Genomic DNA, 21,651 nt, shown 5'->3' on the forward strand with positions numbered 1-21,651 from the left:
CTGGGTGAAAAGATCAAATTCAGCTTGTCATGACTATGTTTTCTTTCCATTGTATTTTTCTTATTCTAACAATAGTTGTTCTTTGACAGTCTCTAATTCTTGTTTCAACAATGTAAGATGTATTACAGTTACTTGTTGTGGTAAATTAAATAATCATGATTGCAAAATATGCACTTGTAATATACAACATGAACTCAAAATTATATGCACATATACGGTTTCATTTCCAAATAGCTTTCAATGCATATGCGACTCATTTGAAATCAAGTTGTCAATTGAAATTAAGTTATCAGTAAAGTTCCCAAATTAACAAGAGTTGCATTGCATCGTATGAAAAAGAAAAGTTGCATTGCATCGTATGGAAACACATCAATTGGTTAAGCTTTATAACTTAAAAGATTAGACAATCCTAAATCATTTGGAGTCCATGTAAAAATGATAGCAAGATTTTGAAAATAGGTAATCAAGAGAAAAGGTAGTTTCCAAGTTTGCCCATCACAAATTGGCATTCATGATTTATTAATTTACAATGTATACACATCGTGAGACACACACAAGCGCACACATACGCACACACACAGTAAATTACATCTTCACTCTGTTTACAATTGTACGCTAATTCTATTTACAACTGTATGCTTCATTTGGTAGTATTTTTAAACAACAATATGAATATCCGTATGACTGTTTATGAATGATTTATGTACTGGGTAGGGGTAATTAGATCATTTTCTGTATTTACAACTGATTGTATTTACAACTGTGTCCTAGATTTAATGCTAGAGGCTTGTATCAGTACACATTTCTTTTATTTTTTCCATAAGTATACTGCTCTCTAAGGAAAAATCTAGCTTCTTTGCATTGGTGATGGCAACCTTCAGCCATTCTTCATTATTGTATGTTTAATTTCTGCATGTTAGGTTCAAGAGGAATTGATTACACATTACATTTTTTATGACCTTTGCGGTGCTTTGCTCAACATTGTCATCAGATTGAAGCATGTATAATGTTTCTGTAGGCATGCCCATGAGTTGTGCTACCCCTTCATCAAATGCAATTGCCCATATTGTATTTGTGTGATCCTGTAGGTTTGTCTGGAGGATGTATCTATAGTTACATTTAGACAAGGTCATGTTACATTTCGAACAATACCAGGTTCCTTCTTCGGTCTCGTCTAATCGTTTCTTACATGGTTTTCCATTTACTTGGGTGGGACATGCTTGGTGGCAAAATGACTTAGATTTTATCTGTTGTATCATTGCCTTTAGAATGCAATAGAAGGGTTGCACTGAGTTTGATGCATGTACCTGAATTTCACTAATCGTCATTCTTTGAGGGGTGGGAGTTGGTGCAGCAAGCTGATGCACAATTCCTTGTCCAGTGTGAATATTCTGGTTGTACCAATCTTTTAGCTGGGCCAATTCCTCTATAAGAGGGTCTATGGAGAGGCTTGTATTAAATGTTGTACCTATTACCTTTCCATTGAATTCACACATGCGACCATTCTTGATAGCAAGAGTAGTTGTTTCTTGTAAATAATGCCTTCGTTGGAGTTTAGTACCTTCCTTTTCTGCCATTGCACCCCATAGTGTAACATCGATGGTTGTTCAAGTCATGTTGGCTAACTTAATGGTACGCCTAGTGACCTCTGAACCATCTCTTTTACATATCATTAAGATCAGATCAACACTAATGACAATTCCAATAATGTCAATGGTTGAGTTGTTATTTATGGTAGCCACTTGACCAAGTGGTGTGAAGGCATATCTGTGCTTGGGTACAGAAGAGTCATCATTGCAGGTAGTAACCTTTGAGTCATCTACCAAGGTTATTTCTAGTCCACTGTTGAGTTTGTTGTAAATTTTATTGGCTGGCTTGATTGCTCCCCCAGATAATGTGTATGTCACTCCAGCTTGGATGTTATCATAATGGGTTTTTTCTAGTTTATTGAAATACGTAACACGTGTTTCAGTACCTTCGTTATCTTCAATGTCAAAGCTAAAAACATGGCCACTTTCTTTTGATGTATTATAGTGATAGATGTCCTTCTTCACTAGGATATGACCCTTGATGGTCCAGTTTGGTTGGTAGGGATTCAAATTTTTTATAGGAGTTATTGTCATAGGTGTGCTGCCCATGTTTTGAGGTGTGCTGACCCCAAACAATGCTTTCTATCACCCAGAACCCTTACATTTTGTGGATGTGCTTGGCTCTATACTTGCATCACATAGAGGATACGTAATTTGTTCTATGTGGTCTTCCTGTTTTACACAAAGAAAAATTGGTTCTCCAACTGTAGCATGTGTTGTACATATAATTTCTAGGTTTAGAATAACGATCCACCTACACAATTAAACAATCAAAAATAAAATATTTTAAACAATGCATTTTGTAAAATGTAAAGGTTATATAAAATTTGTTGGAAAAACAGTAGGCTTATTGACTCACTGGGAGCCATGCGAATTCGGGAAGATATATTTTGTTAGCTGTAGAATGGAGCCAATCATGAGCCGTTTGGAATCTATGTCATTGTTATATTTTTTGGCAAGGATGCCCTTTGTTTGTGTACGCCATCTGAAAGATCAACTCTATAATGATTGCAATGCTCAGGTCCATCCCCAAAGTTAGATATAGTAGGTATTTGGAGACATGGAGCCACAAGGACGGACCCATCATACATAAGCTGGATTGTGTTTTCAGTTAGTACGTCCATTGAGACAGAGGATTAGGATGCTGCCTACAAAACCAAGAGAAAACTACTTCATTGCACTATATGACTGTTCAACAAAAGGTTGGATTCATTAATGACAACACACATAATAGACGATGTGTATATATCAAGCCTTCAATAACAACATTATACATCACTGAGTAGAAGTAGCAACAGTGTCACGAACTGTGGTCCTTAAACCTTATTCGGGATGCAAATTAATGTTCATGTTTTTCTAACTATTCATCAATCATACATGAGTATAATAATATTTTTAATATTAGTATTGTGATAGGAAATGAAAAGTTGTGAAATTGTTTTATACATATTAAGGGGTGCTAGAAAGAAAATAAAATCAATATTGTAGGCTTCACATGGAAGGCCAATTTTACATGACTATGACTTAGTTGTGAAATAAATAGAATGATATATTTATGCTTGTGCTTGTTTCATGGCATCTCAATAAAAAGGTTTCTCAGAAAAAGAAAAAGAGAAATCATTCAGATAGGAAAAAATGTTGCTATGTTTAAGATAGTTTAGGAATGCCTAATGCCTTGTAATGTTGATGGTGGGTACCCATCTATGCTACTACTTCATTTGCTTTGAAATTTTTTTACTGTATAACCTGTACATTACTCAAAGTAGCCCAAAATGCAGTTCATAACCGAAGTTTCAAGATTAGGACATATAGTGAGATTTAGATTTATAGCCCATAACAGGGTAGCCCTGAGAGGATGTAGAGTGTAGGACAAATTTAAAGTTTTTTGGTAGTTTGAAAGGGCAACATAGTTGACAACATCAATATAGCATAATACATAGTCAGAAGCAGTTTAAGCATTGTACCAAGAACAAGTATCACATGTTTCACTTGGAAGTAGCAATTTATATAGATTGTTGTTCTAACATGATCATTGATGTCATAGTTCATCAATTCTCTTTAGTTTGCACGATGTGGAGCCTCCTCTTGCGCAAGATGCAATCAGAATTTTGGGTTACAAAGTGAATAAAACTGCATCTAACAAGTGAAACATGGGCACCTATTCATGGGTTTGCTTCTGCGTTTACTGTTTCTATATCACCAGCATCCAATGTTAGGGGCTTTTTAAAGCTAATAGGAGAAAAGGAGCCCAAAACAATATGCAGCAAAATTAAACAAACATCCATGAAGCAAGGCACAAAATACGTTTAACTACATATCTAGTTAAATTCTACAATTGATATTTCTAATGGAGATTAGACCTGCAGATGAAGAGACTCCAGAGAAGTCACAAAGGATAAAGAGGCTTTATCATTGCCAAAACTTGTGAAAGTTGTGAATAGATTGATAAGAATAGAAGCATTTAGTATATGATAGGGTATGCATTTGTGGTATGTTTGGGAAATATTAGTATCATATTATCAATGCAATTGGTTGTTTTAAGAAAATGGCTATGGCCTGATCCTTCTTCACAGTGAATTACCGTATGAAGTTATGAGATATTATTTATGGCCTTATTTCGGATCAACTAGGCCTATTCATGCATTTTATTTACCTATTGGTTTTGGCTAATTTTGAGCTGGTGGGATTCAAGGTGCCAACCTGTACTTGTAAGGTTGGATGCTTGGGCACTCTCATATAGGGGTATGCCCTGGTCACTGCTATTGGGATTCTTCTGGCGACTCGGGGATTCCATCTATTTATTCTTCTTTTTTAATAGATGCAGATCATATGGTTGAAACAAAGTTGTCACAAGGTAAATTAATCATCAAAGTAGTTGCTATGGACTATTGTATATTATGTTAGGTTCTAATGTTTGAATCTTAAATTTCTTGTAATCTTCAATCTGACTGTAGAAATAGATTTGGTTGAACTAAATACATATTATAAATACAGGTTCAAAGCTACAACATATGTTTATGGGACTATAGTCATGTACAAAATAAGAGAAAGAACTCAAAAAGATAACTATAATACTTGCATTTGTTACTTCATACTCCTTGGTTTATCAGTTTATCACTTCAGCCAAAACTAATTGATGGAAAGGATAGGATCCTTCAATGCATACATTCAAAATACATTCCCCATAAAGAAAAAGAGTATGGAGGGAGTAATTCCTGTTTAGTAAGAATTTATCTTGCAGTTTGTAGAGAATGGGATAACTCGTTATAGCTTTAAAGTGCATAGGGGCAAGCTGAAAAATAACGCCGTTGCATATTGTGTTTGATCTGTTGTATCAAAATGGGCTTGAGTTTAAGGGATGTCTTCTTTGGCTTCTAATGTACATCATGTTTAGCTATTGCATGGTGCTAAGTTGTGTGTATGACCTAAAGAACTAACATTTGTGGGCTTAAACTGTGATTTTAAATAATGAGAACCAATCCAAAAAAAATTAGGTTTTGACAAATAGTCTTAAAAAGTCTCTTTTTTTCTTAGATCATTGTCAAAATTGTAACGAATCTTAATGAATTAAACCATGTGCAAACCCTTGTACTGGTAATGTATAAGAAAACCAATATATTTGAAATAAACACCCTTGCTTCTTTGAAGAAATGATTATAAAGAGGCTAGTTGAAAGAGGCATACTTGATTTTGATGTAACTACAAGGTACACAACAGAGACAAATTTTATGCACATAAAATGCAATGTAAAGTGCAGATTGATATCTTCAAAGAAACTGTGGATTGTGATTCTCTTGAACCTGCAATTGCATACACTTCTTAATTCCTAAATAGGAAGAAAAAATGAGATTTAAAACGAATAATGTAAATCTCGTTGTATTAAATTAGGAAGTGCCACTTGAAGAAGGGATACCTGCTTTCAATGAAACTCCAGCAGAGACAAATTTTATGTGCAGGAAATGCAATGTAAAGATTCAATTGAAGATGGGTTCAAGCGATCTTTGAAAATGCCTATACGAAGCCCTAAATAGAATGCTAGCAATACACCTTCGGATGGATACGCAACCCACACTGTTTATTTTTTCTCTAATATAAATTTTATATTAAATAATTGACATTTAATTTTTTCTATTCGGTAGATTTTTTTGAAATATCTTTATTTTTATTTGAAATGTATATATCTATCTAAAGTTTATAATTTTGATGAGGGTATATTTTATTTTATATGGGGTTATTTTAAAACTATTAATTTTATAATTAATCTTAAAATGTTGTCATGTGAATGATTGTCAAATTTAAGCTAAAAATAAAAGTTAACATTAACATGCTCACACCATTACACTCCACCCCTTGTTGCCATTGTAGAATGTCTCTCGACATTAATAATTATAATTATATATATAACATTATATTTTATATGTTATAGATATAACTACATTATAAAGTAATATTATACATAAAATATGCTTATTATAAAATTGCTAAAACATTTTGATGAATAGAAATATCTATAATATTTATATTTCTACATATATACATATTAAAATCAAATATTTATATATTCTATTACAATATAATAACATAACAAATTTAATGTCAGGAGCAGGAGGAGGAGTAGGAGCAGGAGTTGACGCGGGAGCAGGTTCAGCTTTGAATTTGAATGGCTATGATTCTGGGAGTCCAGGAGATTCCCTCGTGACTCGCCCCACAAAATCAGTCCCTGATCCTTTGGATGGGGCCTCAAATGATACATGGGATGGTGGTACCATGCAAAATACTGCCAATGGTAAATCTGTCATTTCCGACAAACCTGGTGATGTTGAGGGCCCCAATAATAAGATTCCCTCTATGGAATGCAACAAGAAATGGGCTTCTCTTTTTGCAACTAAGCTTAAGGGTAAGGCCATTTCGCCAATACTGCATAAAGTTGACCGAGATTTTGGTGCTTGATCCATCTCTATCCCAAATTGTATTGTGGATCAGAATATGGCTCACATGAACTTAGTCTTAGTTAGAACATGTGTTGGACCACACCCTAATATTGAGGCCGTTAGATCCTAGATGTCTAGGAAATGGAAAGGTAAGGATCAAATTGATATTGTGGCTATGGCTGGTGGCTTCTTCTCCTTTTCATTCGCCTTTGAAGAAGATTTTTGATTTGTTTTGGTGGGAGGTCCCTGGATGCTAGGCAAAGCCTCACTGGCCCTTAAAAAGTGGGAACCGGGTTTTAATCCCAAAGACTGGAAATGTAATGAAGCTCCTATCTGGGTCAGACTGCTAGGTTTACCCATGGAATTCTGGGGAGAAGAAATATTTGTGGATATTGCAACTTGTTTTGGTGACCTAATTTTAGTCGACCCAATGACTGCAGCTAAAAGACGACTAGTTTATGCCAGACTATGTCAATGTTAAACAGTCTACGAATCTACCTTCTGAGATAGATCTTTTCTCTAAGTTGGGCAGATGGGTGCAAAAAGTGGAGTATGAATCCATCCCTTTCGCGTGTTTCCATTGTAAAAAGGTGGGTCACTGGGTCAGGCAGTGTCCATCTAAGCCAAAGAAAGAATGAAGAAAGAGGAATGATATGCTACTCTTAGAGAAGACGGATCCCTCATTCGTAGAGTCTCCTTTGAAAGATTTGAGCAATGATTTACATGGATCTATTCCCTCTATTCCTACCCCGATTGTGGGGGTTGGGATTTTGCCTAGATCCAACTTCTCTTCAAAAGTTCCTATTGTCCTTGACCCGAACCTCTCGCCCCCTGAGGAGAATATTGGGGAATCCCCTGCTGTGGATTCCCCCTGTGATGAAGATATTATTTTTAATGCTACTGGATCTGCCGAGGATATTCCCATTCAACTAGTTGTTGATATAGATAACTCTACTGAAATGAAACCACTGACGTCTCCCATGCTGGAATCATCCGTAGAGGACTCTGCTCGTTTTCTTGAGGTCAAACCCTAAAAAAGAAGAAGGAACTCCCCTATTGGCCAAAATATTTTGGTCTTAGGGGGGTTCTTAACCAGAAATAGACAAAAAGCGCACTATGGGTTGGACTCAAGGGGGTGGGGAGACCACCCAATGCAGTTAGCAGAGATAGGCAGAGTCGGGTTTCCATTGCAGACAGAGCTCATAGAACGTTACCATAAATGGGGATGGGGTCCCCCTATCATGCTAAATGAAAGTCATCTCGTGGATTATAAGGGGTTTAAATCACCCCCACAAGCATGACCTGCTATCCAATTTGGTTAGAGATCATAAGCCAGATATTTGCCTTGTCTAAGAAACTAAAATGCCTAGTAGCAAAGTGGAAAAAAATAAATTGGCGAGTTTTGGAGATTGTGGTGTTCACTGTGTGGATGCAGATGGTGCTTCAAGTGGTATTGCCACTCTTTGGAATTCGAGACTGCCATGTGGTAAGGTGGTTTATCTCTTCTCCTAATCAAATTGCTACTAGATTATTTAATCTTAAAGATGGATCCTCCTCGATTATTTCCAACATCTATGCTCCTAATGGGAGATTTGGTAGGAAATCCCTCTGGTCTTCCATTTGCCATGCTAGATCTCTCTTCCCTAATGAAAAATGGGTTCTTCTGGGTGATTTCAACACCCCACTCTCAAATTTGGATAAATCTGGGGGTATGCCTATCTTTATTGACAATAGAAAAGACTTGGATGACATGATCAACTCTTTGAGCCTTTTGGATTTGGATCTTATTGGTGCTAAGTTCACCTGGTCCAATAGACGCAATGGGGAGGATCTCATTCAGGTTAAGCTTGATAGGGGCCTTGTCTATCTTGATTGGATTCAAAATGCTTCTTGTAGACTCAATGCCTTGGCCCATGTTGGATCAGACCACTTCCCTATTTGCCTTTTGCTGACTCTGTTGTCTGGTAGAAAGACCTGCCCCTTCCGATTTGAGAAAATGTGGCTGATGGCCCCTGACATCCAAGATAAAATTATGCAGTGGTGGAAAATTGATACCTAGGGTACAACCATGTTTCATATAGTCAAGAAGATATCTAATGTCAAGTCCAATATTCAATGTTGGAACAAGTCCTCTTTTGGAAATATCTTCAAAATTAAAGATAAGCTCAAACTGGATCTTGAGGAGGCTCAAAAGCATACACAAGTTTTTGGGTTTGATAAAGATGTCTCGAACAAAGAAATTAAGATTTTGACTAAATTGCATGATATTATTTCCAAAGAGGAATTTTGGAAATAGAGATCGAGAGCTTTATGGCTTAAAAGTGGTGACAAAAACACTAGGTTCTTTCATATGATGACCCTTAAACATGGGGCTGCTAATAGCATAAATAAAATTCAGATTGGCTAGAGATGGGTTGATAAGCATGAAGAGATTTGCCAGGAAGCTATGAATTTTTTCTCTAATCTCCTTTCGGTGGATGATCCTCTTGACCCTCTAGCTCAAAATGAAATCTTGCAGGAGGTTCCCACCATTATCTCTTAGCATATGAACTTGGAGCTTACCAGAATCCCTTGTCCTGATGAAGTTCACAATGCGGTCTTCTCTTTTGAAGGTAACAAAGTCCCTGGCCCTGATGGCTTCTCTCTTTTTTTCTTTCAAAATTTTTGGCAGATTATTTGCTCTTATGTGGTCGCTGCAACTCAAGAATTTTTTGGATCCCACTCTCTTCTGAAGGAGCTAAATGCCACCTTCCTTTTCCTCATCCCCAAGAAATTTGATGCCTTCTCTTTTCAGGATTTTAGACCTATTAGTCTTTTCAATTATTTATATAAAATTTTCACCAAAATCCTGGTGCTCAGACTTAAGAATTTCACCCCTTCTTTAATTTCTAAGCATCAAAATGGGTTTGTTTATGGGAGGCAGATCTTGGATTCTGTTATTGTGGTGCATGAGAACATCCACTCCCTATCTATCAATAAAAATCCTGGCTTTTTTATGAAATTGGACCTATTGAAAGCTTTTGATAGAGTCAACTGGATTTTTCTTCTCCGAATCCTTAGGGCATTTGGATTCGGAGATAACTTCATCCAGATTATTGAACAATGTATGTCCACCCCCAAATTTTTAGTGTTGATTAATGGATCTGCCTCTGGTATCTTTTCCGCGTCAAGGGGCATTAGACAAGGGGATCCTCTATCTCCTTTCCTTTTCATTTTGATGAGTGAAGCTCTTAGTAAAATTATCCAAAGGGAAGTCAAAAAAGGCAATATTATGGGATTATGGCCCTCCTCTTAGGCCTCCTCATTCTCTCAATAACAATTTTTAGATGATACTTTGTTGATGGGGGAAGGCTCGGTTAAAGAATCTAAGAATTTAAAAAAGACTCTGGATACTTATGAACAAGGTACTGGGCAAAAAATTAGCCTGGATAAAAGCTCAATTTTTTTCCTTAACACCCTTGAGCACAGGAAAAAGAAGATTACCTCGATTCTAGGGTGTAAAGTTGGAATTCTTCCCGACTCTTATTTAGGTCTTCCTCTTTGCCATGGCCCGTCCCTAGACTCCTTCTGCGTGAACCTTATTGATAAATTCCAGAATAAGTTGGCTGGGTGGAAAAGGTGCTTTGTTAAGCCAAGTTGGTGAGCTCCAGCTGCTCAAAGCTTCACTTCAGAGCCTCCCAGTTTATGCTATGAGTCTATTAAAAATCCCAACCAAAATTGTTGATAAATTGGAAAGAATACAAAAAAAAATTTGTGGACAAGAACTGAATCTAAGAATAGATTACATCTTGTGTCTTGGAATTAGGTTTGCCTTCCCAAGTCCATGGGGGACTGGACAATCGAAATTTGAGAGATTTCAATAAAGCTTTGATGGCCAAGCAACTGTAATGAATGGATTGACATTTTCAAACATAAATACCACATTTTTGATATCCAAAACACTTTGGAATCCTATGACCTTCCCAGTGTTGTTTCTGATTTATGGAGCAACTTCTTTGGCTCCTCCAAAGTTATTTTGCATGGTTGTAGATGGGTGCTGGGGAATGATGCCAAAATCAGGTTTTGGGATGACTGGTGGACTGGAGATGGCCCCCTATCGGATTGTGTTTGGGCTTCTTCATTCAAAGAATTATGTCTGAGAAAAATTTGGGTGGCTGATTATTTTAGAGATGGAGCCTGGTTGGATCTCAATTCTTTGGATAATTCTTTGATACCTATGCAACCTTGGTTGAATTGTATACACATCCCCCGCTCTCATGTGGAGGATGAAGTATTCTGGAATTTCTCCTCTTCTAGGAAGTTCAAGGTTTTCAATGCTTATAAGTTTATCTCCATAAACTCCCCCCCCCCTTCTGGGTGAGTATTTGGAATAAGCTCTTAATTCCAAAAATTAACATTTTTTTCTGGTTGTTTATGCAGGATAAGATCTCTACCATTGACAATATTTGTAAAAGAGGTCTTCCTCTTACTAATAGATGTTTTCTTTGCAAAGAAGTGAAGGAAAATGTTGGCCATCTGCTGCTTCACTGCTCTTTTGTTAGGGATATCTATAATTTCTTCCTTAACATCTGGAACACTAATTGGGTCTTCCTTGAATTAGTTCAAAGAATGTGGTTTGAATAGAAGTTCCCCTTTGACAATCAGGCTTTGGGAGTTCTTTGGAATTTGTCTCTTCCTCATATTGCTTGGGGTATTTGGAAAGAAAGAAATAATAGTCTTTAGAGATTTGGAATCTCTTGCGCTTGTTGTGGCTACTAAAATTTGCATTTCTACCAAGGAGAATTTTCTATACTCTCGCCCTAGCAAAAAGAATGACCATCCCCTCTCTACTCTCCAGGAGGAATGGGATACGATCAATCAGTGGCAAATTGATTAGAATATTACCATTCCAGTGCACAAAACAAAGTAGTACAGACAAAATGTTCTTTGGCATCCCCCCCTATGGGATGGATCAAAATCAATGTGGATGGGGTGCTAAAGGGAATCCTGGGCCGACCGGGTGCAGGGGAGTGGCTAGGAATCATACGGGTCTACTCATTTATGTAGTGGCGCTCCCTCTGGGCACCCAGTCCAACCACTTTGTGGAGGCCACGCTGCCCATATTGGGTTACACATGTATAAAAGAGAAGGCTTTAGAAAAGTCTGGATGGAGTCTGACTCACTAAAAACAATCAATTGTTTGAATGGGCACACGGATCCTAGTTGGATGATTGCTAATCTGATCAAGGATTGTTGGGCTATAATAAATGAGTTGGAATAATTCAAAATTTTGCACGTATTTTGGGAAGGCAATAAAGCAGAGGATCTACTAGCCAATTTGGCGGTGGGCTACGTGGCGACTAAATGGTGGAGTAGTAGGGATTCATTCCCAAAAAACCTATGTGATCTGGCTTATGATGATTCCACCCACTCATGTTAATCAATGATCTTTACTCATGATTTGATTTAACCAAAGATCTAGAAACTTCCCTTGTTCCTGGATTTTCTGTCTAATCGTGTGGCCCATTTCCTACTACTGTTTAGAGACTTTTCTGGTGTAGCCCATTTCCTGTGACTATTCGGAGACTTCTCTGGTGTGGCTCATTTCCTGTTGTTTGGCGACCCAGATCATTATGGGTGGGGACAAGAATAGGCAAGAACCATCTACTTGTGATAAATGAAAGAAAAACAAGGAAGTATGGCAAGAAATCATTGATGGGGGAATTGTCCCCTTCTTGGATAGACTTCACGGCCCTTCTCCTCTATTCACAGAATCCTTTGTCAATGGGTGGAAGAAAGGGATCTTGAGGACTTATGGTGCTGAGTACCAGCTGGATGAAACCCTGGTGGTGATGGTTACTGGTCCGGAGATGAATTGCAGAAGGTTCTATAGAGGTAGGAAAATTGGGGAGGAGGACTTGACAATTTTTTTTGACAAAGACAAGTAGCGCTCAAGAGTTAACAAAATAGCTGATGGTGGCTACAAGAGGAAAGATCTTATGGATCCCTAGGCAGACATGGCTGAGTTCATCATGAGGTATATTATGCTCGATGGCAGATATGCTAGTATCTTTTCCTACCATTTGACCATTTTTAATCATTTTAGGCATGGTAAATCATTTTTGTTCCTTTCTATCTGGACCCCTCTTTAGAGAATAGTCTTGAAAAACATATGGAGAATCCAAATAATCCTGTTCTTCATGAAGGGCTTATTGTTCTCATCATGGAGTACGCTAAGACCCTTGAAGTTGTGCCCTCTCTATCTGAGAAAGGCCAACATACTAATATTCAGGATGTCTCTGACTTGGAAATAGATTTGGAGGATAGTGGGGGTGCCATTCCTTTTGACAACCCTTATTATAAGCCTATGGAAGAAGGTGAGATGATGGTCACCCCTGGGACATTTAGTAGTAAGAATCCCCCCAGATGGGCAGCCAGCAAATATAAATATACCAGAAAACTAATTTCTAAGGCCAAGCCCCTTTCTAAAAAGAAGAAGCTTGCGGCTAAGGACTATGGTCCGAATACTTTAGACCAGGAAATTAAACTGGACATTCCAATTAAAATCCTGAAGGAAAAATAGGGGACCATGTCTAAAGAAGAGGTTAGTGGGTTACAGAGGAATAGTACTCTGATGAACCTGGTGATAGAAGCGACGAGAAGCCAAGAGAGCTGTTGGAAGTGGGTGGAGAGAGAAATTAATACCCTCAAAGTGGGGGTTAAGGATATTATTGATATATTCACAACCTCGCCTGAGCCTAGCAAATCGGAGAAGCTCATGATTATGACCCAAAAGCCCTCCCAAGATGTCGAGGTGATGAAATGAAACCATGAATAAAGAATTAAAAAGGTGGAATAGTCTATGGCAGAGATAAAGAAAAAACTTAAGAACCTGGTCGACATAAGCAAGGAAGCCATAAATAATAGTATAGAGGGGCTCGAAAAGATCAATACCATGGTTGCAGAATATAGATCCATTCACAGTGAACCTGAGAAAGATCTTGGAGGTGAAGATATGGCTACTGGAGACAACAAAACCATAGGCCCTAGTTCCAAGACCAGAAGTAGGAGTAGCAATAAGGACACCTCCAAATTCATTATGGAGGAGCTAGAGGAAATCAACAAGATTTTCATCCAAAACAACAAGGAGCTGGTGCACTCTCTTAATTGAGTGATTTTCTTTTGTTTTATTTTGTTGTCTGTGTCCCTTTTGGTTTCGTGACTATTCTGGGGTTCTCCCCTATTTTGTTGTTGGTTTATGTATGTTTGGCTGATGGCCGATTTTTGTAAAACTTTTGATTTCAGATCCATGTAAAACCCATTTATCTTTATCAAAAACAATAGTATATTTATATATTATATAAATTTAATAATATATTTATTATATATTATAATAAAATAGCTGTTACAGTTTAAAAAATATAAATATATAATTAAATATTAATAAACTATATTTATTATCTATGTATTTAATAATTATAATATAATATATAAATACATATTATTCATATCAATACATTCATGTTAAATTTTTAAACTCTTTATATTATAATATAATTATTTAATTACCTTTATTGGAAAAGATAAATATTAAAGTTTAAACCCTTTCATATTCTAATATAGTCATTTCATTAGCTTTATTGGAAGAGCTAAATATTAAAGTTTAAACCCCTTTTCTTAAAAATTGCATTGTGGTAGACTCTAGTATCATGTGGCAATTTATGTTAAAAGGAAAGTAAATATTAGGTAACCATTCAAATTTAATTATTTTCATTTGTCCTGTTTTCCCCTACATTTAGTTATTTCCATAGTCTGTGGGGCTCATGCTTTCTCCTTTAATCCATATCAATTTTCTTTTGATCATGCTTATGTGCCCATTTAATGCATCAAAATATTTAAAAAAAAATTTCTTATGTGCAAAGATACAATAACTTTTAAAAATTGAAATGTATCATATGCTAAGGCGACCAAACACATTATTAAGAGAATATTATCCTCAATTAACAGAGTAGGTAGCATATTGACGGGTAACATTCACATGGCGGCATACATGTACATGAAAACCAATGAAAGGAAAAAGGTGAAAAGCAATGGAAAAGGGTCAAAAACACTGCATGGATGGGATTTTCCCAATATTGAGATACGATTTGAAACAGACATGTCAAACAATTTTTCGCTTTTGACATCGGTTTTGGACAAACCTGATAGATTTGACAGACTTTCTAATCGGAGCATAGACCATGATAAGAACAACTTGGCTATGTAACAGTGAGCAGGCGATAAAAAATAAGATGGCCTATTGAAACATAATACCTACCATAAAATTTCTCAGCTGACACAAAATAAAAAAACAATACATGTGAAATCCAATGGCGAGAGAGTTTTGGATCATCTTTCATGTACTTGTGAGAGATTATGAACCATGGATCTCAAAAGTCAGTTTGTCCATTTCATATAAAGAGACGCCTTCAACGTAATTAGATTTTGAGCTTCAATGTTATGTTAATTTTACGGATATTAAAATTTGTTGATGGTATGTGGTTTTGAGTTGATTTAAATTAAGTATTAATTTGAGATGTTTTAATATTAGTGTGGCATTAATATAATCTTAAATTTGATCAATTTTAAGTTTAGTCAATTATTTTCTTGAGATTAAAGTGGACGATTCATAAGACATCAGAGTTAATTAGGTGGTGTGTTAGGATAATGATAGTCCCAAATATACCGAGAGAGGGGGGGGGGGTGAATCAGTATCTAACCGGTTGAAAGAATATTTGACCTTATTAAGCATTTTGCATTCCAAAACAGTGTATCGGTAAATAAGAATTAATGCAGTAAATAGGAACAATAAAGACAACATAGAAAACACACCATAGGTCCATAATACAAGATTTTTAATGAGGAAACCCGGTGTGAGAAAAACCTCGGCGGGATTTGTGACCCACAATATTCACTCAGTGGCTAATGAATGGATATTACTTACAATGTGGGCCCTGCACATGCAGAAAGGCCAACTGCCTAGAGCTCACTGCTCAATCTACAAAATGGAAGTCTCACTGACTTACAAAATGGATTATGAGAATCCAATATAATGTACTGCTATAATTCAGTATCTGCTATGCCAGGTTCAGTACCAGTTTAAGCTCATACTATAACCATAAACCTTATACAAAATTTGCCTTAATATTCACTCATCACTTCTACCATATCCATCATATGTCCATCATTACAAAATGATTTACAAGATCTCATACATATATGAGTCTATTACAATATGCCATGTTGGCTTTACAAAAGATATTTACAATTAAATATAATAAACAAAAGTTTGTTCCTATTGGCTGGGGTGTCGGTATACATTGTTATCGCTATTGGTGAAGTGTCTATCAGTGTCGGTGCCTGCTGGTGCCAATGCTTGCCAGTGGTTGTGCCTGCAGGTGGTTTTCTAGATGAATACCACAAGGTTGCCTGAAGGTATCCACAAGGTTGCATGGTTGCCATCAATGACAACACATTAAATTCTCATTAGAGTGTATAATGCCAACAATCTCCCCCTTTGGCATTGATGGCAACACTCATGAGAAAAATCAAAAAATTTGTTCCAAAAAGTGAGGTCCAAAAATTTACCAAAAATGTGTGCTCCCCCTGAGAAGATGATCTCCTTTGATTAGCCATTTTTCTCTATCCACTACTCCCCCTTTGACATCAATGACAAAGGTTGTAAAAAATTGTCAAATGAGTGCAGAATTTCACCTTGAAGTTTGTAACCGGTTGGTTACAATCTGAAATATGTCAGCCAAAACAAGGTTTAAACTCTGTATGAATCTGTTGTTGTCCTTCATGGTTGCCTCAGTTCTTTGGATTATATCGGTGAGATGATGCATGCTCCTCCAGTGACTTTTTCCCTTGAATTAATGCCTCAGAGATCTCTTTCCTTAGAGAGATAAGGTTGTCTAGTTTAGGACTGAGTTTGTGCTTAAGCTCTCTAGCATTTGCCTTGATCCTTTCTTTCTCTTTCTCTAATTTCTCCATCTTTTCCTCAAATCCTGCTATCTCTTTCTCAATAACTAATATAGGTTCATATGAACCAATGATATTGTTAGCTATATCATCTATCTCTTTTTGTACTTTTCTTATTTTCTTTTCAATATCCCGTGTTAACAGATGTGGCTTGCACGAGTCCCTATACGGTTGCTTGTACTCCAAATTTGTTTTATTCAGTGCTAGTAAAAGTGTGCTAATGTGTTCCGTGCACTTCTTTATTGTTTCCTCAAAGAATTTTTCTTTTTCCTTTTCCATTTTCTCTTTGAATGTTTCCTCATTTATTTGATCAACTGTTAAAATATTTCCAACAATGAATTTAGACAATGTGTCTAACTGACTTAAAGAATCTTTTACATTATCTACCTTGTATTTTGGTGCAATCATATTAAGAATAGGAATAGTGTCATCAATTGCCTTATAGGCTAATGCATTACAATCCGTTATCTTCTTTATTGAGTCCAAAAGTACCTCTGTCACATTTGTAGGTCTGAATTCGCTCAGTGAAGTACCAGATGTCTGACCAACTACCTTTACTATCTCAGTGCTTTCAGTACTAGCAAACAATTTGCTTGAATCAACCTTCGGTGGATTAGTTTGAGTTTGCATTTTAACTAGCAACGGTCTAGGCTTCTCAGTGATTATCGTTTGTACTGTCTCAATGTGTACCTATGTATCTGTCAGTTTCTCTATTTGTTTCTCTATATTATCTACTGTCGGTATCTCTGTCTCTGTCAGTTTCTCCGTGCCAACATCTACACTACCAGTATTTGTTTCACTGTCCAAAGGTTTCTTTGTATGCATTGTTTGCTCTGCTTGTATTCCAACCTCAATATTTTTTGTCGATTGCTCTGCAATGTTTTCAATGTTAGCAATATTATTTTTCACCTTAGTGCTATCCTTGTCCACTACAATGTTAACTTCCTGAGTATCAATGTTCATGGTAAATAAAATTTCTGACTCAGGGTTAGTATCCTCATGTGTTGTGTCAACATTTTCAGTAGCCGGTATGTCCTTAGTATTTACCGGTGTAGTAACCAAAGGTGGTGGTAGGTAGTCAGTTACTTTTATGTTTGGTAATCCACCAACTTTACCTTTTCCTTTGTCTCTGTACTTTGCTTATTTTCTTTTCAATATCTCGTGTTAACAGATGTGGTTTGCACAAGTCCCTGTATAGTTGCTTGTACTCCAAATTTGTTTTATTTAGTGTTGGTAAAAGTGTGTTAGTGTGTTCCGTGCACTTCTTTATTGTTTCCTCAAAGAATTTTTCTTTTTCCTTTTCCATTTTCTCTTTGAATGTTTCCTCATTTATTTGATCAACTGTTAAAATATTTCCAACAATGAATTTAGACAATGTGTCTAACTGACTTAAAGAATATTTTACATTATCTACATTTCATTTTGGTGCAGTCATCTTAAGAATAGGAATATTGTCATCAATTGCCTTATAGGCCAATGCATTACAATCCATTATCTTCTTTATTGAGTCTAGAAGTACCTCTGTCACATTTGTAGGTCTGAATTCGCTCAGTGAAGTACCAGATGTCTGACCAACTACCTTTACTATCTCAATGCTTGCAGTACTAGCAACCAATTTGCTTGAATCAACCTCTGGTGGATCAGTCTGAGTTTGCATTTCAACTAGCAATGGTCTGGGCTTCTCAGTGCTTACCGTTTGTTCTATCTCAATGTGTACCTATGTATCTGTCGGTTTCTCTGTATTATCTACTGTCGGTTTCTCCGTGCCAACGTCTACAATACCGGTATTTGTTTCACTGTCCAAAGGTTGCTCTGTATGCACTATTTGCTTTGTTTGTATTCCAACCTCAATATTTTCTATCGGTTGCTCTACAATATTTTCAGTGTTAGCAATATTTATTTTGACCTCAGTGCTATCCTTGTCCACTACAATGTTCACTTCCTGAGTATCAATGTTCATGGTGAATAAAATTTCTGACTCAAGGTTAGTGTCCTCATGTGTAGTGTCAACATTTTTAGTAGTCGATATGTCCTTAGTATTTACCGGTGTAGTAACCAAAGTTGGTGGTAGGTTGTCAGTTACTTTTATGTTTGGTAATCCACCAAATTTACCTTTTCCTTTGTCTCTGCCCTTATGATAAACCTTGAAAGTTTTCTTAGGTTTGTTCAAATCTTCTTGTTTTTCCTTCTCTACAAAAAAGATATCCGACTTGTCTATTGTTTCCTCTACAATTTCATTGACTCTTCCAATCATTAGGCTCACATGCTGGTGACCACTTGCAAAACTTGATCTATTAGCTTCATTAATTAGTTCATCAATCTCCTCTATAGAGTTAACCGGATGTACCGTTAGAAGTTTTTCAATCTTGAATTTCTTATCTAGCTCCATAACTGCAATTCTCTTTGCATCTAACCTTTTGTACAATTCATTAGGCAAATCATCTACAACTTCTATTAACACTTTCTTGTAAATGTCAAGATGTAGAATTATGTTGTTCTTAATACTTTCCTTCTCAGAATCAGAAAATGTTTTATACAATTTGATCACATTTGATAAATTGCCATCATCAGTGATTTCACTCAATAAATTATCCAGAGGTGGTATAACCTATTTTTGTTTCTTCTTTGGTGTCAACTTCTTTGCCGGTGGTCTTACTGCCTGTTGCTCTACCTTGTTTTCTTTGGTGAAGGAGAGGGTTTTCTCTTCCTATCAACTCTTTTAAACTCAGCAGATATTTCACTTTCAGATGATGTACCAACTGGTGAGATATGTGCCTCCGGTTGTAATCCTTCTAGGTCACTTTCCTTTATTCCAGTTATGTTCATGATGTTTTCCTTTATTTCTTTTACTTGCTTTGTTTCACTTCTTATGTACTTTTCTCTTTTCTTTCTTTGTTTCAATGTCTGTACACCACTTTCAATTGTTTCTGCATTACCAAAAACCTTTTCTGTGGGTTCCCTAGGTGCTTCTAATAGGGCTTTAGCATAAGTTTCAATAATATTTACATCTGCTTCATACCCCATTTCAGTTACCCATATAGTTCTAGGAAGAACTGCTTCCATCCATATTTCATCCTTCTTAATCACAAAACATATTTCTTTGTTGTACTTGTCTACTACACTTTGTGGTAGTCTCTCCCTGGTTTTCATTTTTACTTGGAAGGTTTTAAAATACTCAGTTATTTTGTTTTCTTTATCAGTGGCCATGCTAGTGAAGATTTCTAGCAATTGTTTTCCTACCGGTATATCATTTCCAAAATCTTTCTTTTCAATACCAGGAACTTCTTTTGTGAAATATAACATAAGACATACCAAAAGATTGGAAAAATGAAATGTTTCTTTCTTATCTCCTTTTATCTTTTTTAGGTTGTCTATTAATTCATCCTTTATCCGCTCACATACATCTATTTTTGCATCATTATTCACCATATCATAAGCACTTTTAATGCAAAGACTGGAAACTGAATTGAGTCGGTTTGCATGTGTGGTCTTGTAGCCTAAGATCATGCTTATGAATCTGACATTTACATCCTTGATGTCATTTACTCTTAGGGATATGCTATCATATGTTGCTCCTGTTAAGGTCATGACTGTGTTATTAGGTACCTTCTTAGTCTTATCTGGCCTGCTACCGGTGGAGGGTAAACCTGTCACTGCCCTAATTGTTTCCTTAGTGATTTTGCAAACTGAATCTAGCCAAATAAATTCTCCATGAACCCTGTTAAGGACAATTCTCACTACCTCCTTAGGAAATTCATGGATGTCCAAGATTTCCACAAAACCTAAAGTTTCAATTACCTTGTGTTCGGGTTTGACATTTCCATTTTCATCACAGATAATAGTTTTAAACATCTTCAACACTTCCTCATAACCTAATTCCTCAATATTATAGTGAACATAAATTATAGGGTCTTCAACATAAGCAACACCTTTAGGAATTTTTGAAAATGCGCCTATAGAATCATCTTGCTTAGCTATTTTGGGAATGATCTTAAAAACGGGCCTAGGGCATTTCACAACTTCCACAACAGTAGGGTTTGCAATAAATTTCAGAGCAGAGGAGGAAGCCATTGAAAAATACCTTAAGCTGCCTGATAATGGTTGAGTGCTTGAAAGAAATCGTTTCACTTCTTCGCCTTGGATTCCTTCGCTCGAATTTCACGCTCTCTGAAAGTTTGAATGCTCAATGAAGTGAAAAAGAGGGAAAGTCGATGATTTATAATATCTTTTCTTCCAACAACCACATTAAATGCTTGCCAGTTAAGTGAAACTTAACACATCTGCCGGTAGAGAACAAATCCATCTTCTCACCATCAACCGAGGGTAAACTATATGATATTCAACTTGTTGCAATACCCCCAAAGGGTTAGTTTTTAGTTGGATGAAGAATCTCCTACTGGTGGAGTAATACTTTGTTCTACGGGTGAAGGAATAGTCTCATCAACATTCTGATCTCTCTTTCTAATCCACTGTTTTGAAAATTCTTTGTTTACTTCATCTACCTTCTCTTTGCCTGTCAAACTAGGTCCTTTATTATTTGTCGATGAAGTATTACTTCTACAAAATTTTGCTATGTGTCCAATCTTGTTACAAACATAATAAGTCACATTATTCTTCTGAATAGCCTTTCCACATCCTATGCTAGTTTGTGTTCTGCATTGATTAGATAAGTGCCCAAATCTTCCACAAACATAATATCTTACATTCATTCTGCAGTTTTCTGAATTGTGACCAATTTTGTTGCATTTGGAACATTGACCAGTGGGTGCATTAATGTTCTGATTATTTCTAGATCTACACTGATTTTGTCTATGACCATACTTGTTATAGTTAAAGCATTTCCCATTAAATTTGTAAGCATTAGGTTGTCTTACTGGTTTACTGTGATTATGATTCTTTCCAGCACCGAAACTTTCTCCAACTTCAAATCCAAGTCCATTAGTATCTCCATTAGGTTTTTGACTTTTCAGCATATCATCAAGTTCTTCTGAACTTCTCTTGAATTTCTCTTTATGTTGATTTGTAGTAGCCAACTCATTTTCCAAATTTTCCTTTTGTCTCATAAGTTCAGTTTTATCATGTTGCATGTGAATCAAATCTGTCTTCAACATATCATTTTCATGACCAAGTCT

The sequence above is a fragment of the Cryptomeria japonica genome, chromosome 7, assembly GCF_030272615.1.
Source record: "Cryptomeria japonica chromosome 7, Sugi_1.0, whole genome shotgun sequence".
NCBI classification, from domain to species: domain Eukaryota; kingdom Viridiplantae; phylum Streptophyta; class Pinopsida; order Cupressales; family Cupressaceae; genus Cryptomeria; species Cryptomeria japonica.